Here is a 21,025-nt window from a genome sequence, read left to right as displayed (position 1 = left end):
ATATTATCTGCAATTCCAAGGGGTTGAACATTAGGAAAAGTGGACATTGATTAATAGTTTACCTCTGTGCAGGACTCAGGTAAATTGGAACAGACCCAGATAAGATTCCTTCCCTGCCACCTGCACTATTGTTTCTGATGGAAAAACCTAAAGATTAGGGAGAAACCACTTTAGCTGGGTGCCCCGTTTTTGTTGTTAGAAACTTCTTTGTCCTAAGACCGGGGACCTGCTTTATTTGACATCAGGGTCATCTGATGCTTCAGTGGAAATTACACTTGCTTGACTTGCTATTGGTTAGAGTCAAGGTATTTAGCAACTCCGCAAAGTTGGATGTTAGCTAGTAGAAACCTGATAAAATACAAGTGACTTTTTATCTAATCACAAATGCAAGTAATATTAACCCAATGAAGAAAACTGAAAAAGTTAAAGTATACTTTATTGGCCTGTGAGAAATTAACTGGTCTATTATGTAAAGTAGCAATTTTATCAAACATTTGTCTTTCACTCATCATAAAACAAACCTTTCTCATGCTGTCCTTTAAATTAGATTTATTATCTTGCTAGTTCCCTCATTAATGAGTTTAGTAACATTTGGACAATTATTATGTATCTAAATAAAACTATTTTCTAAAATCATTTGGAAAATTATACATTTTACACAATTAACTTAATACTGTAATTTGTATGAATAGGTTTGATTATACTAAAAGGAAAATAAATCTGGCATGTAAATCTGCTTAGTTTCTTAGGAAGGAAATTAGTTGCTTTTTAAAGTCAGGTTATTGAGGTGTAAGTCACGTACAGTAAATTCATCCTTTATGGTGTACAGTTGTACGAATTTTGACAAATACATTTAGTCATATACTACCACCACAAAGCAAGATATAGAATATTTCTATCACCCCAAATGTCCCCTTATGCCCCTTTTTGTTGTCAATACTCAGTTTTAAATCTAGTCCCCTTTTTTTGTTGTTTTGTTTTGTTTTTGGTACTGTGTTTTTGAATACAAGTTCTTTACCAGATATATGTTGTTTACCAAATATTTTCTCCGAGTATATAGACTATCATTTAACAGTGTCTTTTATAGAGAAACTGTCATGACAAAAGTCCAGCAGTGGGTTGTAGGAGTGTAGGCATGAGGGCTAGGGTTGGAGTAGGTACCACATTGAAACAACAGAGAAGGAAGGCCCCTGTTCTATTAGGGATAGGAGACACGAAGGCAGGAAGAGCATCTGGGCTAAGCATTAGGGACATGGATACTGGGCAGGGGTCTCAGGTGGAAGCCAGTTACAGGAGTAAGCTGAGGTGACAGAAGATGGGGGCACAAGGGTGGCCACACTAGAAGCAGATGGTGACTGATGTCTGACTGACCTACTGGCCTATAGCTTTTGGAATACCCCTTTCTTGTGACTGACTAGGTTCAGGCCCAGAATCTGGGGTGACAGTGGATCCTTGGGAAGGAGTCTTTAACCCGAGCTTAAAAAGTTAGGAGGACTCCATCCTGTGGAATTCCACAGACTATATCAAAGGCAGAATCATTATCCTATGTGACTGTGCATTTCAAGGACTTTCTTCTAAACTTGCTTTGATAATTATATGTTGCTTTGCTAATTTGGATGCAGAACAACATAGTCAGAATATAGTTTAAATATAGTGAAACCATATTTACTGGTTTATTCACTAAATAGCTGTTGACACATACGCTATGCTGGGCACCGTTGTAGAGTAGGGTCACAACAGGCAAAGCAAGAGAGACAGGTCTTGCTTTCATATGGTTCATGTTCTAGTAAGGGAGGACAGAGTATGAATAGACAAGTAAACAAATATGCAAAGAAATGAAATTTCAAATAATGGTGAAGTGCTTTTATATAATCAATAGAAGATAGGATCACGATGGCAGGGGTCATATTGTACTGGCTCATCGAGCTAGGATGGCTCTGCCATTGGGGTTGTAAGCTGAAACATGACTGAGGCAGGTCTCAGTCAATAGAGGTTTTCATTAGCTGAGGTGGAGGGTTCATCTAGGGAAAAAAATAAAAGCCACAGGAGAATCTGTGACCAGTGCTTTTTCCAAAGGGGATTTGGGGAACTTCAGTATTCAAAGGGCAAGCAGGAGGGGAAAATAAAAAGAGAGGGAGGACAGGCAATGAGGAAGCCTCACGTTCTTGTGAGGCTCTGATTAGCCTCAGTAAATCTGCATTTTTACATGTGAAAAGAGGGACCAGAGAAAAACTGGACTATATATTATCCCTGCTCAGTAAATTTACATTTTATATAACATAAAGTAAATATGTGAAAAGAGGGAATAGAGGAGATTAGGCTTTTGTGTGACTTTATTATAAATCCAAAAAGATATTAACAAGTATTGGCGAGGCTGTAGCAAAACTGGAACTCTCTTACATTGCTAGTGGGAAAGTAAAGTGGTTGTAGCCACTTCAGAAAATAATTTGTCAGTTGCTCAAAATGCTAAGCATAGAGCTGCCATTTGACCCAGCAATTCCACTTCTGTCTACCCAAGAAAATAAATGTGTGTGTTCACATGAAGACTTGTACATGAATGTTCACAGAAGCGATATTCATAATAATCAAAGAGTAGAAATAACATCACAAATTTTCATCAGCTGATGAATGGATACACAAGATGCAGTCTATCCATGCAAAGGAGTATTCTTCAGCAATTAAAAAAATGAAATACTGATGTCTACTACAACAATGTGGATAAACCTCATAAACATACTGAGTGAAAGAAACCAACCACAAAAAATAATGTATTTTATGATCCCATTTGTGTAAAATGTTCAGAATAGCCAAATTAATAGAGACAGAAAGTGGCTTAGTGGTTGTCTAGGGCTGGAGAATGAGAAGGGAGAATGGGAGTGACTATGACTGGATAGGAGGTTTCTTTGGGGGATGATGAAAATATTATGAATTAGATTATGGTGATGGTTGCACAATTCTGTAAATACACTAAAAACCAGTACATTGTTCCCTTTAATTGTATTGTTTATAAATTATATCTCAATGAACTATTAAAAAAAATTGAGACCAACATGCAAACACCTGAGGGGCAAGGCGTTTCCAGAGAGGGAACTGCAAGTCTGAGCGCCTGAGGTGGAAATGAATTTGCTTTATGTTTGGAACAGAGAGGATGTCAGTAAGGCTGAAGTTAGTTGAGGAAGGAGAAGGAAGTAGGGGCCAGTTCAGCCTAAGTTTGTTAAGGCATGGCCAGGAGTTTGGATTTTATTTGGAATGTGATGAGAAGTCACTGGAGAGTTTGTAAGATAGTGACACGATGTGACGCATTTTAAGAGTAGTCTGGCTACCTTGTGGGTATTTACTCTGGGGGCATGAAAGGATGCAGTAAGACCAGCTAGTAGCCATTGCAGTAATTTGGGTAAGACTCAGAAATGCTGTAGATTTTTTTTCTTCTCTTTTTTCTTTTTCATAAGCAAAAAGCAAGGTCACCTTATATTTAGTAGAACGGTTCTCATGAGCCATCCCAGGACAAGACACTAGCCAAAATATTTGACCCACTGTTAATCTTTACTACCCTAAACAAGATATACAAAAAATAATCTGTTAATACTGAAAAGTTTAAGCTACTCTTATATAAATAGTATTTATAAAGGAAGTATTATCCCAATTTAGCATCTAAATTCACTTTTCCCTTCAAAAAGCACTGTCAAGGTAAAATATGGGCCACTTTTTGTGTCTCTGACAATTCTTTCCACACTAATTCCCTGGCTTACAGCAACAAAATGGGTTTTCTTCATCATAAACTACATTCATCAGTTCTAAATTTGGAACAGGAACAATAAGACATCTGCAGAAAAACAGAATTTACATCAGACTCTTCTTGCCCAAGGGGTTATTTGCTTTGTGCAAACTAAAGTGGGTGGCAGAGAATAGGCAGGCTTTGTTAGACCATTACTCATGTAATGAGATTTGAAGTCTGCTATTCAACACAATTTTCAATGGGCACTTTCCCCAGGGCTAAATTGCTGCTTACAGACATTTTGATTATCAAATATAATTTAAAAGTAAAAAAGGACAAAATACCCCTTATTTTCTCTAACCCCTACCCTTTGAGTTTGTCAGTTTATCTAATAGAGAGGAGGTTTGCATATCAGGGAACTGTGCTCAACCTTGGAATGTCTGACTCTCATCTGGGACTCCTCCAGCCTTCCTTCTATCCTGTGACAGGTCCCAAGGTATCTCTCCAGATGCCCCAGATATTTCTATATCAGGAGCCAATCAACCTTGAAAGTAAGAGTGATTTGACACCTTGTCTTTCAGTCAGCCCCAAACATTCATATACAGGCTAAGTATCCCTTATCTGAAATACTTGGGACCAGAAGTATTTCAGTATTTCAGATTTTTTGTTTGTTTGGATTTGGGAGCATTTGCATTATGCCAATTGAGAATCCCTAATGTGAAAATCCGAAACCCGAAGTCCTCCAATGAGCATGTCCTCTAACCACTATGCCGGCACTCAAAAAGTTTAGGATTTTGGAGCATTTGGGATTTTAGACTTTCAAATTGGAGATGCCACTGTACCACATGTTCATTTCTCTATAAAACTGAGCCATCCCCCCCGCCCCCCACACTGGTTACAGATCCTGTTAATCAATTCTAAATCTGCTCCTGTCTCAGTGCAATTTTCTTCCAGGTTCTACCCTTCATAATGCTGTGCATCCTCTTGTGAAGTTTGTTGTGCCCCTAATCCCTTTAACTGTTCATTCCTGTCCCAATTATAGCTTGGATTCTAAAAAGGTTGAAGTATGCATTAAAGTAGATTTGCAGGTAGCTTTAGAACTTTAAGCTCAAGTCCTGTCTCTGAACTGGTATGACACTATCTTACTGATAGGGACAGGAGACAGGGAAATTCTGGGCAGAAGAGAGTAGGTTCCTGGTAAGGGCCCAACCCTCAAGGTTGGAACTGCAGCCCAAAGTGAGAACATACATTCCTATTTTCCCACTTGAATGTTGCCTTTTCCAAAACCATCCATGGCCCACTCTGCCTCCCATCCTGTGCCCATAAAAACTACAGGATCCACTGGCAGCAGACAGGAGAAGCAGCTGGAGGTCAGAGACTATGGTTGAATGTCAGAGAGAAGCAGCTTGACTTCAGAGGGACAGTTTGATGGGATAGCTTCAAAGAGGAGTCTGGCTGGGTACAGCCGGATTCTGGGGAAAGATTACCTTTCCACTCTATCCCCTTTTCAGCTCCCTTTCCCACTGAGAGCCACTTTCATTGGCAATAAAATCCCCTGCATTTGCCATCTCCAATTTGTTCATGCAACCTAATTCCTCCTGGACAGTGGACAGGAACTTGAGTGCGGCTGCAAAAGGCTGTCACACTGACCCTTCACTGAGCTGTTAACACTTAAGCCATCCATGGACAGCAAAGCTAAAAGAGTACTGACTAGAACACTCCTTCTGGTGCTTCAGGCGTTGCAGGCATCCCCATAGGTGATGCCATGGGGCCAACACAGATTCGTTCCTGATGGCACCCAAAAGTGCTCACCCTGGCTCCTTCAGCTGCTTACCTGTGTGCTCCCTCCCACAAGGGGTTGAGCACAGCAAGTCTGAGTGAGTGGTTTGCCCAGGCCAGTGCCTGTGCACTCCAGTTCCCACCTGTGAAAGGGTCAGGGTAATTTCCTGCTTCATTACCACCTGTTGCCAAGTAACATTGCACCTCACCGTGATCACTCATTGCTTTATGCCATGGTAGTAGCCTGGTAGGTCCACTAGCTCTCGCTGTCAGTCACCTGCTGTGCATGTCCCACCCCACCACACCCCTCCAAACTGGGTACACTGGAATGTCTGGCTATCTTCTACACCGTGCTCAGACTAGGGGGAATCATGGGACCCTGTCTCAGGCCCTCTCCACATAAGTCCACCATGCTGGCATTCCTGCTATGCCCATTCCACATAGCCACAAGACACTTTGCTAGATGATCAACCAGAATCTCATATGGAAAGCAAGCTGTAAATTCCCTGAGCTCTGGGATTGTCAAACCTCTCAGGGAATCCCAGAGATCTAATAGAACACCGGAAACAGGGCACAAAGCCCACACTAAAAATGAGATTAATTTTTCCTCCTCTCTCACCTAGCTTTTCCTACCCTTAGCCCCACAAGGTCTTTTGTGTAATGGAAATGTCCCTTCTGGCATAACTTCTGTTCTTTCAGGCTTCAACAATTGATCCTGATTTGTGAAAACCCCATTTGGGAATTTTCTAGAAAACTATTATTTTTCTTTCCTAAAGCCCTGTTTTTATGATTTTTGTCTTAATAGGGACTTTAAAATGCTCAAAGCTGAACGATGACTTTTTTGTTCTCAGCACTGTCCATCTTCCCCTTTCCTGGAGCCAAAAGTCTCAGACTCTCGGCCAAGTCTGAATGTCAGAAAAACTGCTTGGCAAGATGGATGGAAGTATACTTTACCAAAAAGAGAAAATACATCATATGGCCTTTCAAAACATTATTATGGATGTTGTTTCATGGCTGTATTGTATTCTTATAAATTGTGTTCCTATCCTGCTGATCGCCCATATTGATATATAAATAACTTCTCCTGTTACTAAAATATCACCTCTCAATATACATATAAAAGAAAACCTCACCTACAACAACCTTACTCCATACCCTCTCCATGTTTTTTTTGTTTTTGTTTTTGTTTTTTAGGCGGAGTCTTGCTCTGTCGCCCAGGCTGGAGTGTAGTGGCTTGATCTCAGCTCACTGCAAGCTCCGCCTCCCAGGTTCATGCCATTCTCCTGGCTCAGCCTCCCGAGTAGCTGGGACTACAGGCAGGCGACTGCCACCACGCCCGACTAATTTTTTGTATTTTTAGTAGAGATGGGGTGTCACTGTTAGCCAGGGTGGTCTCGATCTCCTGACCTCGTGATCCGCCCACCTCGGCCTCCCAAAGTGTTGGGATTACAGGCTTGAGCCACCGCGCCCAGCCCCTCCATGTTAAGTCATTATCATTTATTTAAATCTTTGCAAATCTGATCAATTTGTTTTGCATTTATCTGAATGGTAATGAGGTTATACATTTTTGACCTTCTCTGATTTCTTTTTCCTTTTTTATTTTTTAATTGTATATTCAAATTATTTGCCCATTTTTCTATTAAGTATATTTTGGGAAGTGTAGAAATAAATAAAGACCATTCAAATGAAAAGAAGCTGAGACTTTCCATTCAGAGCTTGCCATAGCAAGGCCGTCAGCCATCATCACTCCTGTTTGTCAGAGACTCAAGGGCAGTAAAGGGAATGGGAAAGCTTTACAGTGAGGGTGATATGGTTTGGCTCTGTGTCCCCACTCAAATCTCATCTCAAATTATGATTCCCACGTGTTGACGGAGAGATCTGGTGAGAAGCAACTGGATCATAGGGGAGTATTTTCCCCTTGCTGTTCTTGTGATACTGAGTGAGTTTTTATGATATCTGGTTGTTTGATAAGTGTCTTGTGCCTCCCCCTTCTTCCTCTCCTGCTTCCCTGTGACAAAGTGCCTGTTTTCCTTTCACCTTGCACCATGAATGTAAGTTTCCTGAGGCCTCCCCTGCCACACAGAACTGTGAGTCAATTAAACCTCTTTCCTTCATAAATTATACAGTCTCAGGTATTTCTTCATAGCAGTGAATGGACTAATACAGTGGTGAAAAAAAAGTAGGTTTCGGTATGCCCTAATTGCAAACTGTTGGCATAGGGAAGCTGGAGGCTGACTAACTACAAGGAGGGGATTTTATATGATTTATAGATGAAGATTCTGGTTGATTTATGAAGTTGAATGTGTAATTAGAGAAGCCGACATGACCAAGTCCTTACCATTTGGACCAAGCTCGATTGCTGCAGAAGTTGAGGGTCAGAATTCTTTTTATATGTGGTCTGGTCATTGTCTGTTTGTATTTTCAGACTCCTAGAAGGGGAAAGATGTGTGCCTCTCTCTCTTTAATATTTGAGATATTAAGTATAGATTAAGGGGATTCTGTATTTGTTTTGTACATTGCAAACTGATCCTAAGTTTTGAATTTTTCTAATGTGTTTTAAAATTTTATAGAAGCTATCATTTTTATGACCTCTATTTCAGTTAATTAGATTTCTTTTTTACATTGAAAGATTTAAAATATTCACCTGTATTTTCTTGTGGTAATTTTATGGTGCTACTTTTTTCTTTACATTTCCTATTTTAACCTATCTGTAATTTATGCTGGTATAAGGTAGAAACTAATTTTTTTTTTTAATCCAAATTGATACTCGGTTGTCTCAACATCACTGATTGGTAAACATATTCATTCCCTAGCAAGGGATTTTCCAGTAAGAATTTTGATTTTGATGAAATTATAATATCAGAGAGTGAATTTTAGTTAAACTCTAAACTGATAAAATGCCTTTCAGATCCTTAAATGATTGGAGTCCAACTGGAGAAGGGCAGGTAGTAAACATCATCATGGGCAGTGAAAAGAAAATTCAGAAAAACTTGCTGGGGCATGCATTTCATTCACAAAAGCTTAATATGTGTGTACTTTTTTTGGTCTTAAATATACAGTAAAATGCACAAATCTTAAATAAACCATTCAGTGACTTCACACAAATGCATATACCTGTGCAACTTAAACTATCAAGATATGGAACATTATAGTTACCTTAGAAGTTCTTTCATGTTCTTTCGCAATCAGCCCTGCCCACCCTACAGAAGCAATCACTGTTTTGATTTTTTTTCATCATCATACATTTGCTTTGTCTGTTGTCATCTACAAACTGCTTTGAAATGCTTGAAAAATAATATGCTTTGATGGAAGGATAGAAGAATGTATAAAGAGATAGATATGCAATAAAGAAAGTACATATAATGCCGTGATAAAACCTGAGTAGTAGGTATTTGACTATTTCCTGTAAAATGCTTTCAACTTTTCTATATGCTTGGAAATTTACATAATAAAATGTTAGAAATGAGAAAAGAAAAGAAAAATTCCAACGAAGAGCTAAAACACTTCTGAAGAAGATCATGATTGTGAAATATATCTTGCTAGATATCAAGAAAGATATAAAAATATATAAATCCATGCAATGTGTTGATATAGAGATAGAAAAATTGGACAGTGGAACAGAATAGATAATACAGAAATAGACCTACATGTATGCAGACACTTTACTTATGACAGAAAGAGCATTGCAGATCAGTGGGGAAATAATGGACTTTTAAAGAAATGATACTTGTACAATTAGTTGTCTACATGGAAAAATAAAATAAAATAATATTCTTTTCTAACAGTGTAAATGCCAGATGACTTAAAGATTTAAATGGGAGGGCAAACCTGTGAAAGTTTTAGAAAATGTGCTAGATGTAGTTGACTGATGTTCAGAATCCATTTCCACTTTCTTCTGATATGTCTCCCAAAAGATCAGAGATCTCAAAAATCAAACAAATAAACAAACAAAATTCCAACCATCCCAGCAGCTAAGGATGTTGATACAAATTAGATCTCATCTTTTAGGTATACTTACATGGGATTTACATGCTACTTTGGGCTGTTTTCTGCATCAAGCAAGACAATGGAGAGCCCCACTGGTTGCCCACCTGCCTGAGTGGTGGAGGGGGCAGTTGCACTGGTGCACTGGCAGCAGTAGCTGGGCTCTGTGCCAGGCTTTGGTCACCAACTTCAGAGCTGTCAAGATGTTGTTGATTTGGTGGCTGCAGCCAATTTGCAATCATGATTTCCTGATCTTGGATCATAGCTACAGTGGTACATCCTTGAATTCAATAGTTGCAGTCTTGGCCTTTTGATTCCCTTCTTCCAGATTTGTGCAAAGGTCAGTTCTATGATTTCTGGGAGTCATTTCTGGAGGCTCAACCTAGAGCCTACTCCTGGAGGCTAATGTAGATTTCATCAGAATTAACTCCCTCTTTGAAATCACCCAAGCTTTAGTGTTGGTGGTGGCTTTGTGTTGTTGCTAATAGCTGGCTTGCCCCAACATCCCCCAGTGGGCTTCTCAGATCTTTCATCTTCCATGCCACCAACATCCTGTATTAAATTTCTTTTGTCTCATATGCAGAATGGTTTCTGTTTCTCTGGCTGCTCCTTTACTGATACACACAACCGCAAACATCACTGGGAATGAATCATAGAAATCTGAAAAAGAAAGGCAATGGCAGCAGAATACCAACAATCTAATTGCATTCATATAAATGCAATAAATATAATAAATAAATAATATTATGTAAAATAATACATTGGTTAGGGCTAAAAATGTGTGCTAAATTTATAAAGAAAAGCTGTTGGAAAATTTCAGCAATGAAAATATAATTTTTGACTATCACTAAGTTAGCCACTTCTAAAAGAGAAAGAAAGGAAATAGGCAACAGATTAGCACAATCTAAGCCCACCGACAGCATCTACAGCAAAGCAGGTGATAAGGTATCCAACTGAAGATCTGGGTGTAATATATCTCAGAATCTACCACCTGAGACATGGAAGAGAGTATGTAACCATTGGCTCCCATCTCCCAGAGTTGCCTTCAAACATGTTAATGCCTTGTTAATACTGTGATGCTTTCAGCTTTGTACATGCTCCAGAGTGACTAAGTAGGCCCCTGCAGATGCTCCACACGGCAATGGCCGAGAAGCCCAGGATAGAAAGCAAGAGATATGCCAGTGCAGCCAAGCCAAGGGTGTCCGCAATGGTCAGAACAAAATGGTGGGACTAGATAATGTCAACCAGAGTCTAAGATATACCCAGCGCAATCCTAAATCCTGGCAATATAAACTACATTTTCTTTACAAGGGCACACAGAACATTCAGGAAAATTGTCCATATTTTAGATCATAAAGAAAACCTCAATAGATTCCCAAGAATAGTAATAACACTAAGAGCATTCTCTGACACCAGTGAAATAAAATTAACAATGAATTAAAAATAATAATAGTTTTAAAAATTACACACTCACACACAGACATACACACACACACACACACACACACACACACACACAGCTCCTAGGTCAAAAGGGAAATACTAAACAAAATTGAGAATTTCTTAAAAACAAAAAAAATGAAAACGTTGCATATCAGATGTACAGCTGAAGCACTGAAAGGGAAAAATATATGCTATATAAAGAATACACATATATGTGTGCTTGTGTGTGTGTGTGTATAATTAATTCCTAACTCCAAAAGCTAGAAGAAAACAAAGCAAAATTTAAAAAGCCAAAGGAAGGAACTAGTAAGACAAAAGCAGTATTTAATGGGTTAGAAAACAAAAATACTAGAATTAGTAGACAAACACAAAAATTGTTTCTTTGAATAAAATTTAAATAGACAATTCATTAGCCAGCCTAATGAAAGAAAAAAAAAGTCATGGTGGGGAAATGATTAAGGAGAAATAACCTCAATCAGGGACTTTCAACAAATCTGAAGAAATGACTTTGGCTTTGAGTGACCATTAGTCCCACTCCACAGAGCAGTGGCTGCCTTTGCTCCCACCATTCCATCCAACAACCGCACTCTGTAGCTCTCAAGAATGTCCTGATTTGGAAAATAATTTCTATGCTCACCTTAACTGTACACAAGTCTATATATAAATTTGAAAACCTAAATTGAAATGAATAATGTATTAAAAAATATGTAGCAGCAAAATTATCCAAAGCAGAGACAGAAGTCTAAACAGGCCAATCTCCCTAGAAGACAAAGAGGAAACAGTTTTGTGGATTCCTCACAAAATAAGCGCTGGGATCAGATCTCAGTTTTGTGGTGAATTCTACCAAAGTTTTAAAGATCAGATAATACTAATGTTACTTACACTATTCCAAAGCACAGAAAAGAAGACAAATTTCCAAATTTATTTTGTGAAGGGAGACAATTGACACCAAAACTCGAAAAGCATTACACCAAAAAGAAAACTATAAACCAGTCTCACTTATGGCTATCCATGCAAAAACCTTAGACTATCAACCAATAGACTATAATGACAAAATTAAAAAATACTGCGTCCTAAGTGATTCCTCTTCCCAGACATATAAAGTTTGTTAAATATTAGAAAGTCTTTGAACGTAATTCTTCATACTAATCAAGCTAAGGAGAAAGATCATATTTTTTTCTCCCCAGGTGCAGAAGTATGTGATAAAATTCAAAACTCATTAATGTAAGAGAAAAACTCAATAAACTATAAGAATTATTATATACTTTCCAAATGACTCAGTGCAATAGCAAATATAGTACCCTATGTATTAGAAAACTTCTAGGCTTTTTCTCTAAAGTCAGGAACAAGATAGAAATGCCAGCTATGGAATTTCCTCAGCAGTTAAGCGTTATTATCATATTGTATCAGACAATGCTATCATAAAGAGAAAACTTAGAGATATATGAAGTGAAAAGAAAGAGATGAAAGTATCTCTATTTACATATGAGATAATTTTATATGTGGGAAACTCAAAGAATCAATGGAAAAATTGCTAAAAATCATAGGATCATTTGATAAGATAGTAGATTGTAAAATCAATATGTAAAAAGTAATAGCTTTTACATGTATAAATAAAAACTAGTTTGAAGATACAATAAAAGGTCCCACCTATAATAGCAAAGATGAAATAAACTCACAAATATACACATAAACTTAATAAAAAATATTCTAAAGCTCTATGAGAAAGACTAAAAATCAGTCCTGAAGAACAAAAAAGTAGATTTGAAGCTCATAAAGGGGTGACGTCAGTTCTTCCCTACTTGATTTATAAACTTATGAATTTAATTGAATTCAAATAAAAACACCATTTTTCTGGAGGTAACATTCTTTAAAATAAATAAACAAGCAAGAATAGCAGAAAACCCCAGAAAAATACGAACAATGAAAGAAGGGGATAGTCTTTCCAGATAGTAGATCATATCATAAACCCGGTATAAAATCAGTGTAGTGTTAGTGCTTGACTAGGTAAAACAGAGCAATGGAACAGAATAGAAAATTCAGAGGTAGACTCAATTGCAAATAGAAATTAAGTATACGATAAAGATGACATCTCAAATCAATAGGGTGAGGGAAGAGAGTAAACTTTTAAACTTAATTTTACCATTCATGGGAATGTAAGAATAAATGACGAGACAAAGGAAAGGGAAGACAATGAGTATTTATTAGGTGCCTACTATGGAGCCAAGCACTGTATCAGGTACTTTGATAGTATTATCTCAATACTCATCACAGTTCTGTAAGACATGTATTATTATTCCCATTTCATAGTTGGGATATGAAGTCTAAGAGATTACATTTTCTGTGGTCACCAAGAGTATAAATAGAAAAGACAGGATTTAAGCCCAGTTCTCTATGACTTCGAATCTTGTGCTTTCTTTTCCAGTATATGTGAGACAAGAGTATGTACGGAGATCAGGGAGGAAATAGTTCAGGGAGTAGTGGGCAGCCAGGTCGAAGAGGTAAGATAGGATTAGGTCAAGTGAACCTTGATTCTTGTTATAGTTATTCAAAACTGACCTCAAAAGCAAAAGGAATTATTACAATTTCTTGGATTGTGATGCAGATGTAAGAAAAGTTTCCCTGAAAGCACTGGCAGAAATAAAGCAAGGTTGACTTAGTCTATGCCACCAATCCAAATCCAAATGAACATACAATTTAGTAAAAACTACATGCTTACTTTGTAAATACAGCTTGGAGGCAGATCCTCTAACCTCGTTTTCCGACCAGAATGCATCCTTGGGCTGCTCCTATGTAGGCAATCCAGAGCTGCCACTTCCAGGCCAGGGTATTCTGGACAGATGGGAGAAGAAAGCCAAAACTCTGCACAGATACCCTTGCCAGAAACTGGGTAGCTGACCTTCTCATTGGCAAAAGGCAAGAGAGTTTCCCACTGGGCTTTATGAGTATAGTAATATGAGGCATGTAATTTTCTTGAAATCAAGTGCAGAAGTTATAGCTGCTATTTTGAATACATGCTGGGTTTAAAATTTGCTTTCGCATATTCCTAAATTGTGTGTCATTTTTCATGCAGTTGAAACCAAAGAGGCAAAGTCCTAAAACTTTAAAAGATTTTTTCCACATCATAAAAACCTTAGTCGACACTTTTCCTTATGTTCATAGAGAGTTAATGAACTTACTTATTAATATTTTTGCGGCTACAATTCAAATGTGATATCCCCTCATATCTAAGCACTTCTCTCTGAGCAACAAAGCTTTACATTGCACATACCTTAAAATTCTATGTGCCCTTTGGGAAAATATATGTGCTTGTTCCCTCTGTGTTCAGAAGCCCCCATAAACAGTGCGTTGTGTCTGCCGTTATTACCATCTGGTAGCTGACATCAATTCCCTCGCCAATTTCCTCCAACAAGGCAGCCTTATATGAATGCTTGAGGTAATGTTTGACAGGCTTTGGCGACACAGTGGGGATTAGGCTTGGTTCCTTTATTGTGCTGCCTCTCTGGTGGAGATTTCTCAGAATCCGGGCAATTCTCAGATTTGAAAAATTCTAATAGCTTAGCTGGAAGAAAGCAAGCGAGGGAAGAGAGCAAAGAATTAGTTCTCTGCAGACCTGTACATTCCCATGTGCTGCAGGTGGTAACCAGCGACCAAAGAGTGTCCGGGTGCCCCTTAATAACCAGGAGCTGCATTAGTCAGCATATTTTCAGCATGTGTCTCATCTTTAGTACACTTACTTAATTGAGCATCAGAGAAGCCGTGATCAAATTAATATTCAAGCAAAGTTTTGGATTAGTAACCGAATAAAAGCCACATGGCTCCCTTGCTGTTCAGCTGAGTGGTGATCACTGTTTCATACAATTGCCAGATGTCCAGCTTTGAGAACATGATACTCAAAAAGAATAAAATCAGCTTGGTTTTCATGAGCGAGTAAATGATGAGTCAGATCTACCCATTTCATTGATGCAGGAGAATAGAAGGGCATGAAGACCATCAATGCAGAGCCAACTGGGGAAGGCATCAAGCCTTTTATGGAGTGAAGCGGAAGGAAGAATACTGACTCGAAGAGGGAGCTCTGTTCTAGTTACTCCCTTGCTCTTACTAGCTATGTGGCATTGGCAAGGGACCTTGGTCTCTGAAAATCAGGTTTTACACCTGTAACATAAAGTGAGAACACATACCTCATGAGGTTGTGATGAGCATTAGCCAGAATATAGTTAGGAGATCATAGTGGGAATTTAATGGAGGGTAGCTGGGTCAGAGTAACTGTGGTCCCTTGGATCAGAATGGTTCTCAATGTCAGTGTGACTATGGCCCCTTTGGTCACAATGACACTTAAGGACCTCATGGTTCTGAGTCTCCATTCGACAAGACAAACCAGTATAGGCCAGGACCCAGAGACTGGACAATAAATACACCTGGATAGGCCAAACCCTAGAAGTGAGTCAGCTGCAAAAAATGAGTGTAAGAGCAACGAGGTGGCACAAAGGATAAGGTAGGTGTGGAAAAAGGGGACAAATTGCAGATCAGATTCCCAGTCAAGCATCAGAAAGCTCTGACGCCTGGTCCTGATAAGTGAGTGGTGCATCCTCAGAGATATTCAGGCCAGCCAACTGACCTCAGGAAGTAGAGACCAGCCTAACCACTTAATGTGATTCACCCACATTCCCAGGGGAAATGCTCTCATTGAGGCCAAAACATCAGAAATAATTTAATGGTTTACTTAAAATTTGGTAGTTCTTGAAACCATGACACTGTTCCTACAGACAGATTGGAATTTTTTGTACTTTTTGAGAGGGGTAGGTAAATGGCTACTGCATTCTTCCAACATTCAGAATTTGACTGTACTTGGCCATCTTCCCTGCCTCAATCCACACAAAGGACTTTGAAATTGTGGTGGTACTATACTTTATTCACCACTGAATCTCAGTACCTAACATACCACCCACATGAAATTTCTCACAGTTCAGTTGGATGGATGGATGGATAGTTGGATGGATGGATGGATGGATGGATGGATGGATGGATGGATGAAAAGATGGATGGATGGACAGATGGTTGGATGGATGGATGGATGGATGGTTGGATGGATGGAAGAATATGCTATTATTTCTCTGCCTAGATTATCTTTTTCCTTCTTTTTATTCAAAACCATCTCTCCTTTCTTCAGCCACCCTAACTTATTTCCTCAGAAGCAGATTCTTGCTTCTTGCTCTGGGCTGTCAGAGCACTTGGCTCATATCTCTGGTAGAGCACTCAACGCACCTTCTTGTGATTTTTCTGCATTTGTCTCTTATTTCCATCAGATTATGAGCTCTTAAAAGATCCGTGCTGTCTCTTATTCATATTTACTCCCTAACACCAGGAACAACACCAAGTCAACCTTCAGTGAATGATAATTGAAAAAAATTATTCCTCTTGTGTGAGGAGACCTCCCTTTCAGTTCTTGGATGCCAAAAATTGGCTGCTGCTTTATTGGCCCACAGCAGATGTTTTAAGGCCTGGGAGAGAAGTCTACACATTGGTATCTTCTGATGAAATTCACCAAGGAAGTCAGCACCAGTAACCATAACAAGTTAAAATTTTAGCAAAATGTCCTCTTGTGTCTTTTTGAAAGTGAGTCTCCCTGAACTGTATGTATTCTCTCACTCTCAAGCAGCTTTAGATTTGGAGTCTGGTCAGTGATTTAGAGCACAGATGCAGGAGTCAGACACTCTTGGATTGCATCTTGTCTCTACCAATTCTTAGCTGTTTGCTTAACCTCCTTGGGCCTCACTTTCTTCATCCATAAGAAGGTGATGATAAGAATAGTATCTACCTCATAGGATTGTGGTGAGAATTAAACAAATAGTTAGGTAATAAGTGCTTAGAACAGTGTCTGGCATGTAGTAACCACTTAAGTACCAAACATTTTTGTTGACAATTTGCCCTTTGTTAAATATAGGAAAGGAAAAGAGAGAACTTCTGGTCTGGACAAAATATTACAGAAAATGGGCAAATGGAATGAAGAGACATTTTGCAGAAGAGGATATACAGATGGCAAATAAGTATATGAAAACGTGTTCAAAATCATTAGCCATCAAAAATGCAAATTAAGAACTTGGTGAGATACTACTTCACACCTATCAGAATGGGTAAAATAAAAAATAGTAACAGCATCAGAGCTGGTGAGGATGCAAAGGGGCTGGATCCTCCCACATTGCTGGTGGAAGTGAAAAATGGCCAGGCTGCTCTGTAAAACCGTTTGGCAGTTTCTTATAAAATTAAACATGCAACTACCATATGGGCCAGCAATTGCACTCTTGATTATTTGCGCTAGAGAAATTAAAACTTATGTGCACACAAAAACAAGTACACAATTGTTCACAGTAGCTTCCTTTGCAATAGATGAAACTGCAATCAGCTCAGATGTCTTTTGACAGATGAGTGGGTTAGATAAATTGTGGTACATCCATAACATGGAATATTCCTCAGCAATAAAAAGGAATGAACTACTGATACATGAAACCACCTGAATGAATCTCCAGAGAATTATGCTAAGTGAAAAAAACAATAACAGTGGTTATATGTTATATATACTGTATGATTTAATTTATATAACATTCCTGAAACAATAAAATGATAGAGATGGAGGACAGATTAGTGGTTGTCAGGGTCCACTACGGAGTCTGAGATGGTAAAGGGAGGGGGCATGGCTATAAAAGAGCAACAGGAGAGATCTCTGCGGTGTTGGAAATGTTTAGTATCTTGACTGGTGCTGGATACAAGAACTTACACAAATGATAAAATTGTATAGAACTCAGTACACACACACAGAACTGGGGAAATCTGAAAATAGGTGGATTGTACCAATATCAATATTGTCTTTGAGATACTGTGATATTGTGCTGTAGTTTTACAAAACGTCACCATTGGGGGAAACTGTGCACAATATACAAGGGATCTATCTCTCTGTATTATTTCTCAAAACTACATGTGAATCTACAATTATCTCAATTAAAATGCCAATTAAAATAAAATAGGAAAAGACAACCATTCACCTTGCCTCTTATTTTAGTAGGAATTTATTGTTTAATATGACAATTCATATCTGAAAGATTAAATATGTACTATATTTTTGTCAGTGAAATGACAATAAATGACATCAGATTTTCTTATAGATTAAAGAGTTCCCTATTATCGGGACCTGACATGTGTTCAAAACTGCCCAGAGTAAAGACAGTGTGCTTACTTACCAGAGGATATTGATCTGAGACAGCTCACTCTCCTCTCTAAGAGGCTGATGGAGACAATCAAAGAGATCCAGCAAGATCTCTGGGATAAAACAGGCCTATAAATATTCAGTGCTCTCTCTCCCTCTCTCTTTCCCCCTCCCCGGATTGAGAAGTTAGAGCCTCATCACTCATCAACACAGAAACTACCCCTAGATTGGCTATGAAAGGCAAATCTTTTACGAGAACATTTTATAGATTATTGACTAAAATAAGTTGTCTGGAAATGTTCAATCATTTTATAAAACATTCTTATTCATAAAGATGGGATATTTGTGATTAAAGTGAAAATATATTCATTTAAAGCTAGTTACCATTAGGCATCCATCAGGAATGAAGGCACAAGTGAATTCAGCCATACATCAAAGGGCTCTTGGACTACAAATCATGCCGTGGACACAATGGCTCCTTGCACTTACGCTGGGAGCGCTGTAGGCTGAGGGTCTATGACTTCAGCACTGCACATATGTGGTTGTTATTTAGAACTCTCCAAGGTATAGATTTACATTACCATCTGCCCTGTCAGTTGCTGTTTACATCTGCCTTAAAAGGGGGAGGGGCATAATCAATTAAAGAGTATGTACAAAGCCCTGGGAAAAATCAACAACAGCAACAACAGCCTGAACTTGGAAGTAGTAGACATGTCTATTCAAAGGGGAAATAACGGATTCATACTCTTCTCTCTTTGAAAATATTCCCTTTGAACTGTGGAAATTAAGTGACAAAAGGATTTGTTAAAATCTACAGGCTAGAATATGCTTAACACGATTAAGCTTCTCCAAAGAGCCTCAGAAAAATCTAAATTATATATTTTAAAATTCATTAATGATGAATTGGACTTTATAAAAATTTAAAAGCTATGCTTTGTGAAAGACTACATGAAAAGATTAAAAATACAAACTGCAAACTGGGAGAAAATATTTGCAAACCATATTTCTAATAAAGAACTAGTATCTGAACTATCTAGGATCCAGTTCAAAACTCAACAGTAATATAAAAAGTCGCATGAGAAGGTGGACAAGAGACATGAAGTAACATTTCACCAGAGAAAATATATGGATGACAAATAAGCACATGAAAAAAATGTTTAGCATAATTAGCCATGCACAGAATGCAAATTAAAACCACGATGACATATGACTACTGAATGTACCTCTGAGAAAGGCTTTTTAAAAATACTGGCAACACCAAATGCTGGTGAAGATACAAAGAAACTGGACTATTTGTACATTGCTGGTGGGAATGGGAAATGCTACAGCGGCTTTGGTGTTATTGTAAAAGGAAACATGCAATTGTCAGTAATTACTCTTCTGGGCATTATCCCAGAGAAATTAAAAAATATGTTCATGCAAAAGCCTCTCTACACGAATGTTCATAGCAGCTTTATTTGTAATAGCCAAACATTGGTAACAATCCAGGAGTATATATAAGATGTCACACAAACTGTGGTCCATTCTATGGAATACTATTCAGCAATAACAAAGAACGAATTATTGATGCACACAACAACCTGAATGGATCTCTAGGGAATAATGCTGAGTGAAAAAAAAAAAAAAAAAAGCCAAACCCAGAAGGCTGCCTACTGTATGATTCCATTATTAAAATTTTCTTGCATTGACAAAATTATAGAAATGGAGAATAGATTAGTGGTTGCTGAGGTTAAAAAGTGATTGGGAGCAGGAGGGTAAGAAGGAAGGGCGGGGGTGTGTGTGGCTATATAACCGCAAGATAAGGGAGCCTTGTGGTGATGGAAACGTTCTGTATATAATCATGTAAATATCAACATACTGGTTTTGACGTTGTAGGATAGTTTCATAAGATGTTACCATTAGGTGTAACTGCTTACGTATAGGGGATCTCCCTGTATTATCCCTCACAACTGCATGTAGATCTATTATCTCAAAACAGTTTAATTCAAAAGAAGAATGTAAGGATTTCGGAAGGAAAGTATATCTTTTCCACTCAGGTTAGGAATGAAGATGCTAACTCATTGACCAACAAGGCTGTTATTGAAAACATAAAGTAATGCAAGGTGTAATGCCTAGGTGATGGGTTGATAGGTCCAGCAAACCACCATGGCACACGTTTACCTATGTAACAAACCTGCACGTCCTGCACATGTATCCCAGAACTTAAAATAAAATAAAATTTAAAAAATGAAGACGATAAAGCAGGCAGTTTGGAACACAGATCTGCTTCTAGGCACAGTCTCTCAACATCTAGGGCCTCCCTTCCTAGCCAAGAGCATCACCTTTCAGCAGCCCTCATCTCTTTCCAGGAGGTCCCAAGAAGGATCACGACAAAATGGAACAGGCAAAGAAGTCCATTCTCTACTTATCTGTTACCACGGCAAAATTCTAACCCTAGGAGTCAACCTCTTGGTGAGTTTACTATGGTTCTAGCCCTGTTATTTGGGATTCTGGCAAGTGGGAGGGAGGCACCAACCAAAACACATTGCCAGTGGCAAGCAGGCAGTTGAAACCAACAAGGAATTGCCAGGGACCTGCACTGCAGGGAGCCTCGGGAAAGGCTGGAAAAAGTGTGGATCTGTGGATGGTGCTCATGTATCTTCTGTGAGAACATATTTCTTGGGCATCACTGGGTAGTCCACTGGCTGCCATCAGGGGGTCTGGAGTCCTTCCAGTGGGTCCTGATACCTACCTGATCTCCCAGACTGACCTTCCTGCTTTGGAGTCCAAACTGCTGCTCCTCCAAACCCGGGTGGGCTCTCTTTCAGTGAGCAGACCCAAAACATAGACCCTTCCTCTCCAGAAGACAGCATGTCACCCCTCTCCCCCACCTTGCTTAAACATCTACTCATGAGTGCCTATGT

This window comes from Macaca mulatta, chromosome 3 (genome assembly GCF_049350105.2).
Source record: "Macaca mulatta isolate MMU2019108-1 chromosome 3, T2T-MMU8v2.0, whole genome shotgun sequence".
In the NCBI taxonomy this organism is placed as follows: domain Eukaryota; kingdom Metazoa; phylum Chordata; class Mammalia; order Primates; family Cercopithecidae; genus Macaca; species Macaca mulatta.
Note: the sequence above shows the minus strand (reverse complement) of the source record.